The sequence below is a fragment of the Bidens hawaiensis genome, unplaced genomic scaffold, assembly GCF_021521415.1.
Source record: "Bidens hawaiensis isolate Kalapana, Puna unplaced genomic scaffold, B.hawaiensis_p1.1 tig00029695_1, whole genome shotgun sequence".
NCBI classification, from domain to species: domain Eukaryota; kingdom Viridiplantae; phylum Streptophyta; class Magnoliopsida; order Asterales; family Asteraceae; genus Bidens; species Bidens hawaiensis.
Genome location: NW_027505161.1, coordinates 68332 through 80721, shown reverse-complemented (window position 1 = coordinate 80721; position 12390 = coordinate 68332). Strand labels below are relative to the sequence as shown.

At 37.4% G+C, this 12390-nt stretch overlaps 1 pseudogene across 1 annotated transcript; it reads right to left on the bottom strand.

Moving 5' to 3' along the window:
* Positions 1–1012: 1012 nt before the first annotated feature.
* LOC143611155 (CBS domain-containing protein CBSX1, chloroplastic-like) lies at positions 1013–4824 on the bottom strand (annotated as a pseudogene). Its single transcript, XR_013149720.1, has 7 exons — positions 4525–4824; positions 3411–3494; positions 3264–3328; positions 3107–3155; positions 1901–1953; positions 1685–1800; positions 1013–1221 (listed from the first exon to the last, which is right to left on the bottom strand). The product of XR_013149720.1 is annotated as a CBS domain-containing protein CBSX1, chloroplastic-like (transcript).
* Positions 4825–12390: the final 7566 nt, after the last annotated feature.

Below are 12390 nucleotides of genomic sequence, written 5' to 3'. Positions count from 1 at the left end.
CCGCCGTGCTTAGGCCCCGCCCCTTCTTCCCTTCCCTAAGATCATTCTCATTCATAAATTATAATATAAAACTAATTTCTTTCACTTCCACCTATCAAACCAAACCAAATTTTCCACATTAATTAGCAATGCAGCATTCACTATTTTTTATTTTAAAGATATAATTTTTAATTGTTGCATTTTTACTAAAAGTAACTAGAAATATAAAAAATGATTTCTTTATCCAAAATATCTTATGAACTAATAGAAAGTTGATAAGTGTCAGATAATATAAACCGCCAATGATTAATATTTATTTTATATTAAAAAAACATATATTTTTATAAACTCTATTTTAATTGAAATTTATATCGATGTGTTAAAAAAAAGTGAACAATATTGTATTTTTTATACGTTTTAAAAAACTTAATTATTAAAAGCTATCAGAGAAAAACAATATTAGACTTAAAACTAATTAGTGTGGAATATAAAAGAAAAGGAAATTAAAAAGAGAACCACATGTATTATGACATGTGGCATTGAAAAAGATGAAGATTAGGTAATTCTCAATCTGTTCCTCATCCCTATATCTATAATTACACTAAAAAACACTACGCTGGACTATTAAATTAAATAATATTTTTTATACCTTTATCATTACACACAGTTCTGTCATTTTTAAGGCTTTTTGTAATTTCTTTTTTGTCTCATAAATGGCATAAACCACCTTTAATTCACCATTGAGAGTAGTCTAATATAACTCAGCATCCTTTCTAGAATTTATGGGCTGTCAGGTGGAGTTAAGATTTAAGAACATTTATAGATTTATCAATGTTTTTACTCAAATATTGCAACTACATTTTTGACAAATTATAAACATTGTGGTACTAAATGCACTATAAAATAGCAATTTATTAATACAATATATATCTGTCAGAATACCTCATGTTGCTGAATCATTCGTCCCACTCTTATGCAGCAAATGGCTACCAGGTCCCACTGCAGTGGCGGGAACCAGAGCTCCCGCTCAGTAATAAGAATGCTGAATTGGAGGAATGACCTAATAACCATGAATTCATGATATATAGAATAAACTATCAATCTTGTGCTAATTGTATCTTCTTAATAGCATGTTTGATCTGAAGGGCAGCCCTAACAACATCACCTCTTGTAATAAGTCCAACCAGCTTCCCATCATCATCAACCACCGGAAGTCGTCGGTATTTTGTTTCAAGCAACAACCTAGTTCGCAAAATATAATATATATATATATATAATCTACCCACATGCAAGTCATCTGTTGGTTATATTACACATAATCTAAACACGTACACGTAGACGGTTAAAACCAGTTCAATGATTTTTTATGTACACAACATACACATTTGTATTCAAGAAGTATCAAACATTAAATATATGAAATATTGATCATAAAAATACACTATTTAGGTTTGTTCTTGCAAAAATTACCGTTTCGTTATGACCCTTATATATACACATCCACGCACACACATATGTAGACAGAGGAGAGAGAGGAGGGTTCATTAATATGTTAAGAACCACGAAAACCACATAATACATTTGCACCTATTGGTTTATCTAACCACCTCTACTTCTCTTTCTGGTGATACTTTATGCACTATGTACAAATGTATTATGCGCTTCTCAACATATAAATTAAAGAACACGTGTGGTTCCACAATACCTTACTGCTTCCTCAAGATTTGAAGTTTCGTGAACAACAAGTGGAGCAGGTGTCATCAAGTCCCCGACAACTTTCCCGTCAGTTTTACCAAGTAGTTTCTGAATCTCATTGAAAGTCTGCAGTAGAAAGAAATTAAAGAATGCGTATTCCTGATCTTTGCATTTGCTATAATAAAAGATAAAACAAAAGAATGTGCATTTTTGATCTTTGACTTACTTTCCAAGAACTATCAACATCAGGAAACAAAACTGTGTCACTGTGACTACCACCTGCAAACCAATGAGATGGCAAGGAGACCGATATAAATGTACGGGAAGAAAAAAAGATAGACTATTAGATGCAATTTTAAAGCAGCAAATATGCACAAATTCATAGAAGGAAATATAATAAGATAAGAAAAAAAAAGATCATTGGAACCTTCATGAGTTTCCATTTTCATGTTTAAACAAGAATTATTTATCACATACTTAAATCTAAGAGGGTGTTCGTCTCACTGGAATTTTATGAATTTCATTCCCAACTTGTTTGATTTGTAAAATTCATTGGAATCAAAATCTGAAGATCGCTGGAAGTTTATGGATTTCATTCCTAACTTGTTTGTTCGGTAGAATTTATTTGAATTAAAATCTGAAGTCAAATGATAGAGAATAATTGAAATGAGACTCAATTATTGTGTTCCCCCACATTCTTTCAAGTAATATCTAAGTGACTAATTCCATACCGAACATGATTATTTTGTTGACAAAATGTATCACAAAGTCCACTTCCTTTTGACTTTTAGTTCCTTTGATAGATTCCAGTTCTTTCAAAAAAATATTGTGTGCTTTCAAAATGCTTCAGTTTGTTAATAGAAATGGCAATTAAACAGAAAACAAGTAAACACAAATGGCAATTAAACAGAAAACAAGTAAAATGGCTGCCAAAAATTTAAATTGGGTATAGAAGTTATTTTGTCTACTCACTGATAAAAATGCAAGAGAAACAAACATGCAAGCTTTGCATCATATGTGACAATACCATGTAAGCATGATTCTTTGAACAGTATCAAGAAAGGATTTAACACACTTCAAAACAATGATGTCGATTCCAATTCAGAAAACAATATACAGAATCGAGGAATAGTTTGATATTGTGTAGGGTCGTAAAAAAAGTAAAAGATAAAACGATAACTCGTTGCAACAAAGAAACATGGTCAAGAGATTAAAGGCGGTACGATCTAAGCAGTAAAAACTAAATTATCCCAAAAAAATCTAAATGCAATGCCACTTTTGCAATATCTCAAACTAGATTATAATATATTTTAACATTCTTAACAGAATGTTACAAAGATGTTAAACATATATAATTAGCAAAAAGTAAGTATATTTATCAGAAATATTATCCTACTTATTTAACTGACGTTCAAGGAATACAAAATAGTACCGGAAATTGAATCAAGTGCTAACAAGTCATAATCTGAAACGACACCAACCTGGAGACATTTGCAAAAGCATATTCTTTCATAATGCAATGACTGATTATAAATTTATAACCGAAAATAGTATGTTACAAAGATGTCTAAGACAAGGAAAGAACATACCAAATTCCAATCAGCATCAACCACTGGAAAGCCTGTAATTCTTTTCTCCACTAGAATCTCTAGTGCTGTTGATACAGAACAGAAAATTGAGACGTTATATATCATATTTGCAAATTTACAATAGCAAAAATTCATGATCACGCATACCCTTGTCAACAGGTGTTGATGTTTCTACCACAAGTCAGCTTTTCTTGTCATAAAATCTGCAACTGTGTATATTCCATCTCTCGGCTGTAAATTCACACACCAAATCAGAAAAAGAATGGCCAGAAACGATATATAAAATAAGTTAATGCCTGCAATCACCTAAGAGTGCTCAAAAGTAGTTTTATTTGAACTATTAATATAAATTATAATATTCCCAGTAACAGGTGAACACTAATTATAGATGAGCATCGAACCCTAAACCAGTCAATGTTTGTTGCTCTACTCACGTCTCACAGAGTCACAGACTAGAAGTTCTCAACATTTGGTTCACCATATTCATATAAAAAATTTGCACCAAACAAGCATGGCAGAAAAAAGAAGCTGAATTTAAGCTATGAATATTTCTATCATCCTGTAGTAGTCTGCTGCTTAACTCTCGTCTATAATTGTAGGTTCAATATAAAGTTTGTCACTCAGCTTGAACCAAGATGTCAGTCAGTATTGTGCGCCATAAGATACATGAAATTTGGGGTCTTTTGTAAGCTACAAGTTACAAGTGCAGTGTCTATATATCTAGGACACTCTTAAAGAATTCAGCTTCCTTTTACATAAAAGAAAGCCACGTACAGAGCAGTGAAGAGGGATTCAGTTTAATAATTTATTCAACATTACATCAATATGCACACAATCTTATCCTCTTTCTCTACGCTGTTCCTAATTCTATAACATTTGGGAACTTGATCCTTGGAGAATAATATTAGGTATTATTGTATTATCAAATCCTGGTTCAAGTTAAGACTAGCCACTGCAAGCTCCTCCTAATGCATCTGGTTCTGATAACCTAACCTTGATCAGTATAGCTAAATTTGACAATTCACATATAAAAGTAAGAGCTGCCAAATGTATTTCACAGCAACACACTAGATGAATTCTCTCAAAATAAGTTATAACTATTTCATGTATTCTAACTGGTTTATATTATTATCAGATCTGAAATAAAAAGATGAAGCCAAAACAAGAGAATTAATTTATTGAGCATATAAAAGGACATATCGAATGGAAGCAAAAGTAGTAGTAGTAGTAGTAGTATTATATTAATAATTAATAATAATACCGTAGTGAAATGAGCAGCAGCAGTGAAGGAACGAAGGCCTCCTGGCAAACGACGGCTATGATCGCGATCGGAGAAGCGCCGTAGTGACGGAGTAAATTGGGTAGGGCGAAAAGCGGTGGAAGAAGAAGAAGAAGAAGAAGGTAAGAGGCGGTGAAGCGTGGAGGAAATAGAGGCTGCCGGTAACATCATCATTTTGAAGAAGAAGAAGAAGAAGAAGAAGAAATGGAGGAGGTTGCGTGTTTATGTTATTGTTTGTGTGAGAGAGAGAGAGAGAGAGAGTGTTAAGTCACATTTCGCGTGCTCAAATTAATTAACAAGGAAGGTATATATGTATGCAGTTCAACAGACGCAGAATCGTCAAGGGAAAGCGGTCCAGGTCGGTGGTGGTCATAAATAATAATAATAATAATAATAATAATAATAATTCAAACCGCCTACAAATACAATACAAACACACAAGTCTCTTCTCTTCTCTTCTCTTCTCTTCTCTTCTCTTGTTTATTCACGTTTGGATTCAATCACCGCCTTCCTTCACGGCCTCCTCAACTTTTTAGTTTACACCAACCCATCAATTTATTGTGTTTACGCTCCTCGGCATCTTCCCGTCACAACACCATTACTTTCTAGCATAACACATAGGAAACGAAAATTTAGATGAGCCAGGGATTCAAACTGCAACCTCACAAGGCCTATAGCTCAAATCATGAATTGATTTGATCCACGACACAAGTGGGAATCGAACTTGTGACTCCACTTAAGAAACCATGTCAGGACTAAGCCACAAGGGTGGACTTTAATAACCCATTTAGTCGGTTCATTAAAATGACACCTCAAACAAATAATAAGAACACTTTATCTTTTTGCCTTGATAGACTACCCTTTTCATGTTCACCCTTTTGGTTTCCATCGCCTCTCTATCATTTGCCATAATAATCTAGTCTCACCGCTGCAAATACCAAGTTCTCATCTTCACCGTCGCAAATTTTAGTGGATTAACATCAACAATCCATTTTCACATCATTGTCAAAATTCTCATTTTAAAGATGATTAAGTACTACTAATAGTCCATTTCGTCCACGTTTATAATAGAATTTATGTTTTATTAACCAAGACCTCACAAGAATAGGAGTTCCCCGACTTATCATCAAACTCGGCACTTGGTGTCTCTTTAAGATTTATGTTTTATTAACCAAGGCCTCAAAGAATGGCAATTCCACAGCTTATCATCAAACTCGGCACTTGGTGTTTTTCTTAAAGATGATATAACATTCCACATCAAGTGATAACTACAACATTGTTGAAGAAGCACGGATCTAAACCTGGATAGGCTAGACCGATGGTTCCACAGAATATGGGTCAAACAACAAGTAACTGAGCAGTACGAATACAATTCAACAACCCCGATGACAGAAACCTGCAAAACAGAACACCGTGAGCTCGCTACGGGAAGGACAAGAGTGGGGGTCTTCCCGTAACCACCCTCCGGCGTGAGAATAAGTACAATTCTTAGAGAGAGAAAGTACTTTTAAGTGATTGATGTAATATGTAGAGTGTGAATGCCTACCTCATGATGATGGAGAAGGTATTTATAGCCGGTGGTTGAGGGAATATTATTTGTAAAGTTGTCCTCTTCTAGAAGATGCTCTTTGTAACAAACTGGACACGTGTTTGCATACGATAGGTTGAGACAACTGGCCATGTGCACGGTTATAACAACTTTGTCAGTTGTCCTCCCTTAATTGGTTGTTACATCACATGTTTTTCAAGAAAGAATCTTCGCGTAAATCTTCTAGAAGGAAGTTGGTTATAACTGATTTGCTGACGTCACTCTTCTGTCATCTCGTGTGTGACGGGAACGTCTTGCGAATGACCTCTGAGGGAGTCTTAAGTAGCCCGCGAATAGTCTCTGGAGTTTTCCATTAATCTTCTAACTTAAGTTATGAGGGTGATAGGGATGTTCCACGGGTGACTTCTGAGGAAGTCTTGAACGACCCGCGGATGATCCTTTATGGGTATTTGAATCTTTTTACTACCCTACCTCTATAAGTCCTTTAGTCCATTGTTTCTTCCGTGTGATGTTTTATGCGGGTGAAATTTTGGACTTTAAGATATTTTTATCAGGATTTTGAACTTCTTTGCGTGTGCTTGTGGAGATATTCTCTGCTCTTTGTAAAGATAAGCATGGAAAGTGTGATGTGATATATCTGCAGAAGCCGCATGGTGATATGACGTATGTGCCAGTTGTCAACTGTACCCTACTGTACCTCTTTTTTCGCTTTTTCAGTTTCCCCGCATGATGTGTTGCCTTCGTATTGGACCTTTTGTTTTCTCTCTCCATTGTCGCCTTCCCATCGCATTAACTACAGTATAAATAGAGCTTTTTGGGTTATGTGTAGAACTTTATTGCTTCTTCTGCATCTTTCATCTTAATTTTCCTTAAATTCAAGAATGTCGTTTGCCATCTCCCGTTCATTACCCTTGATAGTCACCATTGCTCGTTGTTTTACATTTTCTTCTGAAATAATGGCCGGTGATAAGAAGACTTCAACTTCACCTTATTTAGAACTCATCGAGATTAATTGGAAGCAATATGAGTTTGAGAAACTCGTTTCTACATACGGCAAAACAACGGAGTGGGAACCGGAATACCAAAATGCCGGATCTACCGCCGACAAGCCTCCAGCAGGTAAGATGGCAGTTTATGTTGAATTTTTTACGTCTGGGAATCTTCGATTTCCGATAACCAAGTTCCTAGACAATGTCATCAATGGCAACGGGATCCATCTTTCTCAAATCCATCCCTTCGGTTTGATGCGAATTCGTCAATTTGAATTCGTTTGTAGGACTAACAATATTGTGCCCAAAGTGGATAAATTTTATGTGTTCTACAAGATGCACGGTCATGGTGGTTGGTTTAACTGTGCCACTGTGGCCAAAAGGATTATAGGGATTGATCCCTCATGCAGTGCTTATGATTGGAGGACCAATTTTTTCTGGGTGCGTGAAGACATGGTTTCGATAACAATGGTTCATCGTCCTCCTAACGAGAAGCTCGTCGATATGCAGATTGAAACCTTTGAGGATCAGGCTTGGTTCAAGACGTTGGTCAAGACGCCAACGCCCATTCAGGCAATTGTTGAGGAAGCCCTAGTTTGGGCCGGTATGAGTCGTTTGTGGCCATATCTGGAACCATTTTTCCAGAATGCGGATGAAAGTAAGTTTTATATACTTATGTTTTTACTTTATTCTTGTGTTTTTTATTCATCCTCATAATTTCTAGGCGAGGGACACATTCTGAACCCTCTTTTCGATAAGACTGTGGGATGCGTGCAAAGGCGTCAGCGTGACCCAAAAGCATTGCTCATCCTTGATAGGACGCAAGACCACTTTTTGTTTCCCAAAAATTTGCGCTCTGAACCCGTGGTGTCAGGGGCACTTTTTGAGGTAGATGAGTTCTTTCTCAACCCTCGTCCTTTGAATGCACTTACTTCTGATGGGGTGATATTTCTGTTATCCTCGAGTGACGAATCATCACCCCACAAGGAAGAGGAACTTATTACCGATGCATCTGAACTGTCGGAAACTATGCGTGCTTTGGCAGAGCTTGAGCGCAAAAGGAAGCAACGGGCTTTCAAATCCGGAGACGCGGCCGAGACTGGTGATGGCTCGCCGAAGAAAAAACATTCAACGGGGACCAAGAAAGGGAAGAAGGTCTGTCTCGAGGATCGGGTCAAGGAGATGGCCATGCGGTCGCCACCAAGTAAATTATTATTTCCGCATATGCTTCAATAATTATTTCTTTTTTTATCTTGAATTTTGACATATTCTTTGTTGCCCGCAGAGACAACAGTTGCACCTGATCTAGGTGTAACAATCCAGGATCCTCCATCTCCTCTACCCACGATCGTTATATATGAGGATGCTCCAGGTTCTAAGGGGAAGGACCTAGTGCATGACGTTGAGGGCCTAGAGACCTAAGAGTCACCGCACAACTCACCGCATTCTCATCCACATTTCTCTCATTCTTCTCCACTACATCATACAATTGATGGAGGAACATCCTATACGCAACAGTCTTCAGAACCCAGAATGTTCCACCGCTCTTCTAATTCTGACTATTATGGGATGGCCAATCCTGGTGAGGACGACCATCTGCATATACTACGCTGGACCCTAGTCCAAGGATCATGCTTCTCATACGCGTAAGTCTGTGCTAAGTTCCTTAGTCACAGGATCCCGCCTGCAGAGCGTGCATTTCAGCGTGGTCGTTCTCGTCATGATCTTGCCCGCGATTTTAACTTTATTGTGGCTAACGTTGTGGCTAGCGAGCATGAGATTTTCAGAGAGTGGATCTCCATGGGGAGAAATAAGGCATGATGACGAATCAGGTGGAAGAAGCAAAGGAGGTTGCTGATGAACAACGTTTAGAAGCTAACACTGCCAAGTGGAAGCTGAAAGATGCTGAAATCGCACTTCAAGTAGAAAAGGATCATCATGCTGCCACATCCAAGTCTTGGGAAGAAGCATGCAAAAACAAAATGATATCCTTGCTGCTTCTCGCGAAGAAACCAAACGCAAGGAAGCCGATCTGGCTAAAGCCTTGGAAGCCAACGCTGCCTTTGAGAGCCAGATTACCAATCAAGGAATCTGATTCAAACATATGATGAGGAGGCTAAGTTGTGAAAAGAGCAGGCATAGGAGATGGAGAAACGTGAAGAGGAGCTGAGGGCTGACAATGTCAAGCTTTCGGAGGGGTATAGTGAGTTGGAGAAGAAAGCCAAGCGGGTTGAGGAGGATTAACAATGGCTGATGTCTAAGGGTCTTTCTCTGGTATGTTATATTCCTGACCTAAGTTCTTTTACTATCTTTGTTATAGGAACTCAATGTTTTTATCATCTGATAGGTGATTGACCATATCAAGGACGGGCAAGAGCTGGGTAATTGTCTTGCTATTTTACTCAACATTTCTTCTCAAGCTGCCCGCAAGGTCAGTTTTGAGGAAGGTGTTGAGTACATGAAAACCCAACGCTCGCTCGAAGTACATCCATTTCATGATCGTGACGTAGGAGCAGAATACAGCTGGAGACTGAAAGAATTTGACGATCTATCATTCCCTCTCCAAGATGTAATCCTAGAATTCGCCGCGGATGAAAATGGTGTTCAGTTGCTCAGGGAATACTTAGGCGAGTCTTTGGATGACAAACAGCCAACTCCCGCCTCTTAAGGCCATGAAGATCCACAAAATCAAGAATCAGAAGGGCCAGAAACTCAAGATCTACCCGTAGAATAGGGTTTCATCTTTTGACAGTGTGGGAAACTTTTTGTAATTTCAACCCTTGTAATCCCTTTTGATATATATGAAGTTATTTTTCCTTTTCACTTTGTTTTATTGTTGCAAATAATATAAGTGTCACTTAGGATATTTCATAAATGTTAATAAAGGATTACTTCTGGCACACACACCAGGTATAGGTTTAGTGACACGAGTGTCACTTCTGGCACGCATACTAGGTATAAGTTTAATGACACGCAGGTCACTTCTGGTACGCAGAGCAGGTATAAGTTCAATAACACGTGGGTCACTTCTGGCGCGGGTCACTTCTGGTACTCAGACCAGGTATAAGTTTTATGTAACATTAAAATTGGTAAACAATTTCTTATAGAAGAATGGCATGCAAGCCTGCTTACAATTTTATTTCAACACTAAGTAATACTCAGATTCTTCTGCCTAACAGCGGCACGTAGGCCATTAAAATAAATCAACAAAGGCACGCAGGCCTTTATTAACGCACGCAGGCCATTACATATAACACTTTTTCAGTTGTGCTATATTCCATGTTCTTGGAATCTCAGTTCCATCTAACTTTTCCAACTTATAAGCACCTTTGGTTAAAACTTCTTTAACTCGATATGGTCCTTCCCAAGTTGGAGCCATCTGGCCCAAAGGCTTTTGTCTGATGCTTTGTTATTGCGGAAGACAAAATCTCCCGCATGGAACTTGCAGATTATGAGTTTTGAATCATAATACTTTTGAAGCTGTCGTTTATAATTATGTTCACGAATGAGTGCTAACTCGCGTCGTTCTTCAAGGAGATTAAGATTCAGACGTAGTTCCTTTTCATTGTTGATGGAACTACGTGATAGACAACATTCTCGCGGATGGAACTCCAATCTCCGCTGGAATCATGGCTTCAGTACCATACATCAAGGTGAAAGGCGTTTCCGAGTTGCTTGCTTTCTTTTTGGTTCTAAAGGCCCACAACACTTGAGGCAGTTCATCAACCCAACCGGTTCATTTGGTTCCGAGTCTTGACTTGATCCCATCTTTGATGCTTCTATTTTGTAACGATTCCGACGAAACCCAGTATACCCTAACCGGTAGACAATAGTTACGTCATATTTAATGTCGGGTACATGAGTTACCATAGTAACTATACGAGAATACAGGGTTCACTGTATTAATTGTGCGTGAATAAATAATTTATCGTATTGAATATGCGATTAATCGATTGATGGTTATTGAAACCCGAACGAATCGAGGGTTCAATTATAGACGAGATATATGATATTTAGTGATTTTACGAAGCATTAATGCTTCGGGATAAGTAAAGTACGGCACAGAAAAAGAATTTCGATTTAATGGTACGACGGTACATTAAACGAAACCTTTAATACCAAACCGAGCAAGAGACAATCGATCAAGCCGAAAAAGATGCGCGATAATTAATAATATGATGTTTTGAGTTAATAAATGTCATGGTTTAAGTTTTTAAAGTTTTTAAATCGGTTTTATATAAATTTCATTTTTAAGCCGAAAAACGACCATTTTAGCCTCGTTTTAAGCCGAATTAAACGTTTAACCGAAAAACGAACTGAACCAGATTATCCAAAACATTATCCAGATTTCGGAAATCGGAATATGTGGCTTGAAATGAAGAGGTGGGTCCCACCCCACCCCTCCCTTTAGTCCGATCGGACTACTTGTCCACAAAACACTTCATTTTTCTTTTTTTACAAACACAATCCAACAAACCTTCAATTCTCTCAAGATCTTGAATCAAAAACCGACAATTCTAGCAAGAAAAACCGAGGTAAAATCGTGTTATTTACGTGTTCATATTCGTTTCTTGAGTTTTCTTTCAAGAAAATGAGGTTTCCAAGTGAAAAAGGGTGAAAACCCGAGATGAAACCGATTCTTGCATGATCAAGTGATGTATACGGGTTATACAAGGGATCTTGGTCCAAGAAAGGAGTTAAACGGACCAAAAACGAATTTTTACGGTTAAATCTTTATTTTTGAATCATAACCGAAACCATGAAAGAAATGGCTTGATCGTGAGTGTAACTTGCTTGGTATTATGGTATGTTGTTTGTAGGCTCTGTGTTTAGTGGTAGATAAGGCGGAAAGACGAGTTTGTAGCTTGTAGTGGCGGAAAACGAAAGGTATATTCGGTTTATGTCGGTGTATGTGTTTTTGGACAGATTGTTGGTCGTTTAGAGTTAGATCATGAAATTTTACAGGGATGTTCTACAGATGAAAATAAGAGTTCTGTGAATTTTTGGTAATTTTTGGTAATTTTTGGATAAAGGATGAATATTTGGTGAATTTAATGCTCGGTTTTGGCCAAAAATGGTGAAAAATAGTTAAATATCATGAAAAATTCTGGAAAATTGCAGATAAGCTTTTTATATCATGTATAAGTCACACACAAAATTTGAGGTCAGTTGGAGAAGTCTAAGTAGGCTTTTCGGTTAAACGAGTTCTAGGGATTCTAGCTCGGTTTTAGTGAAAATGGCATGTAAAAGAAGATTTTGGTTCTGGAAAAATTACAGGGGACTATGTGGATGGCAGGGGACATCCAGGAA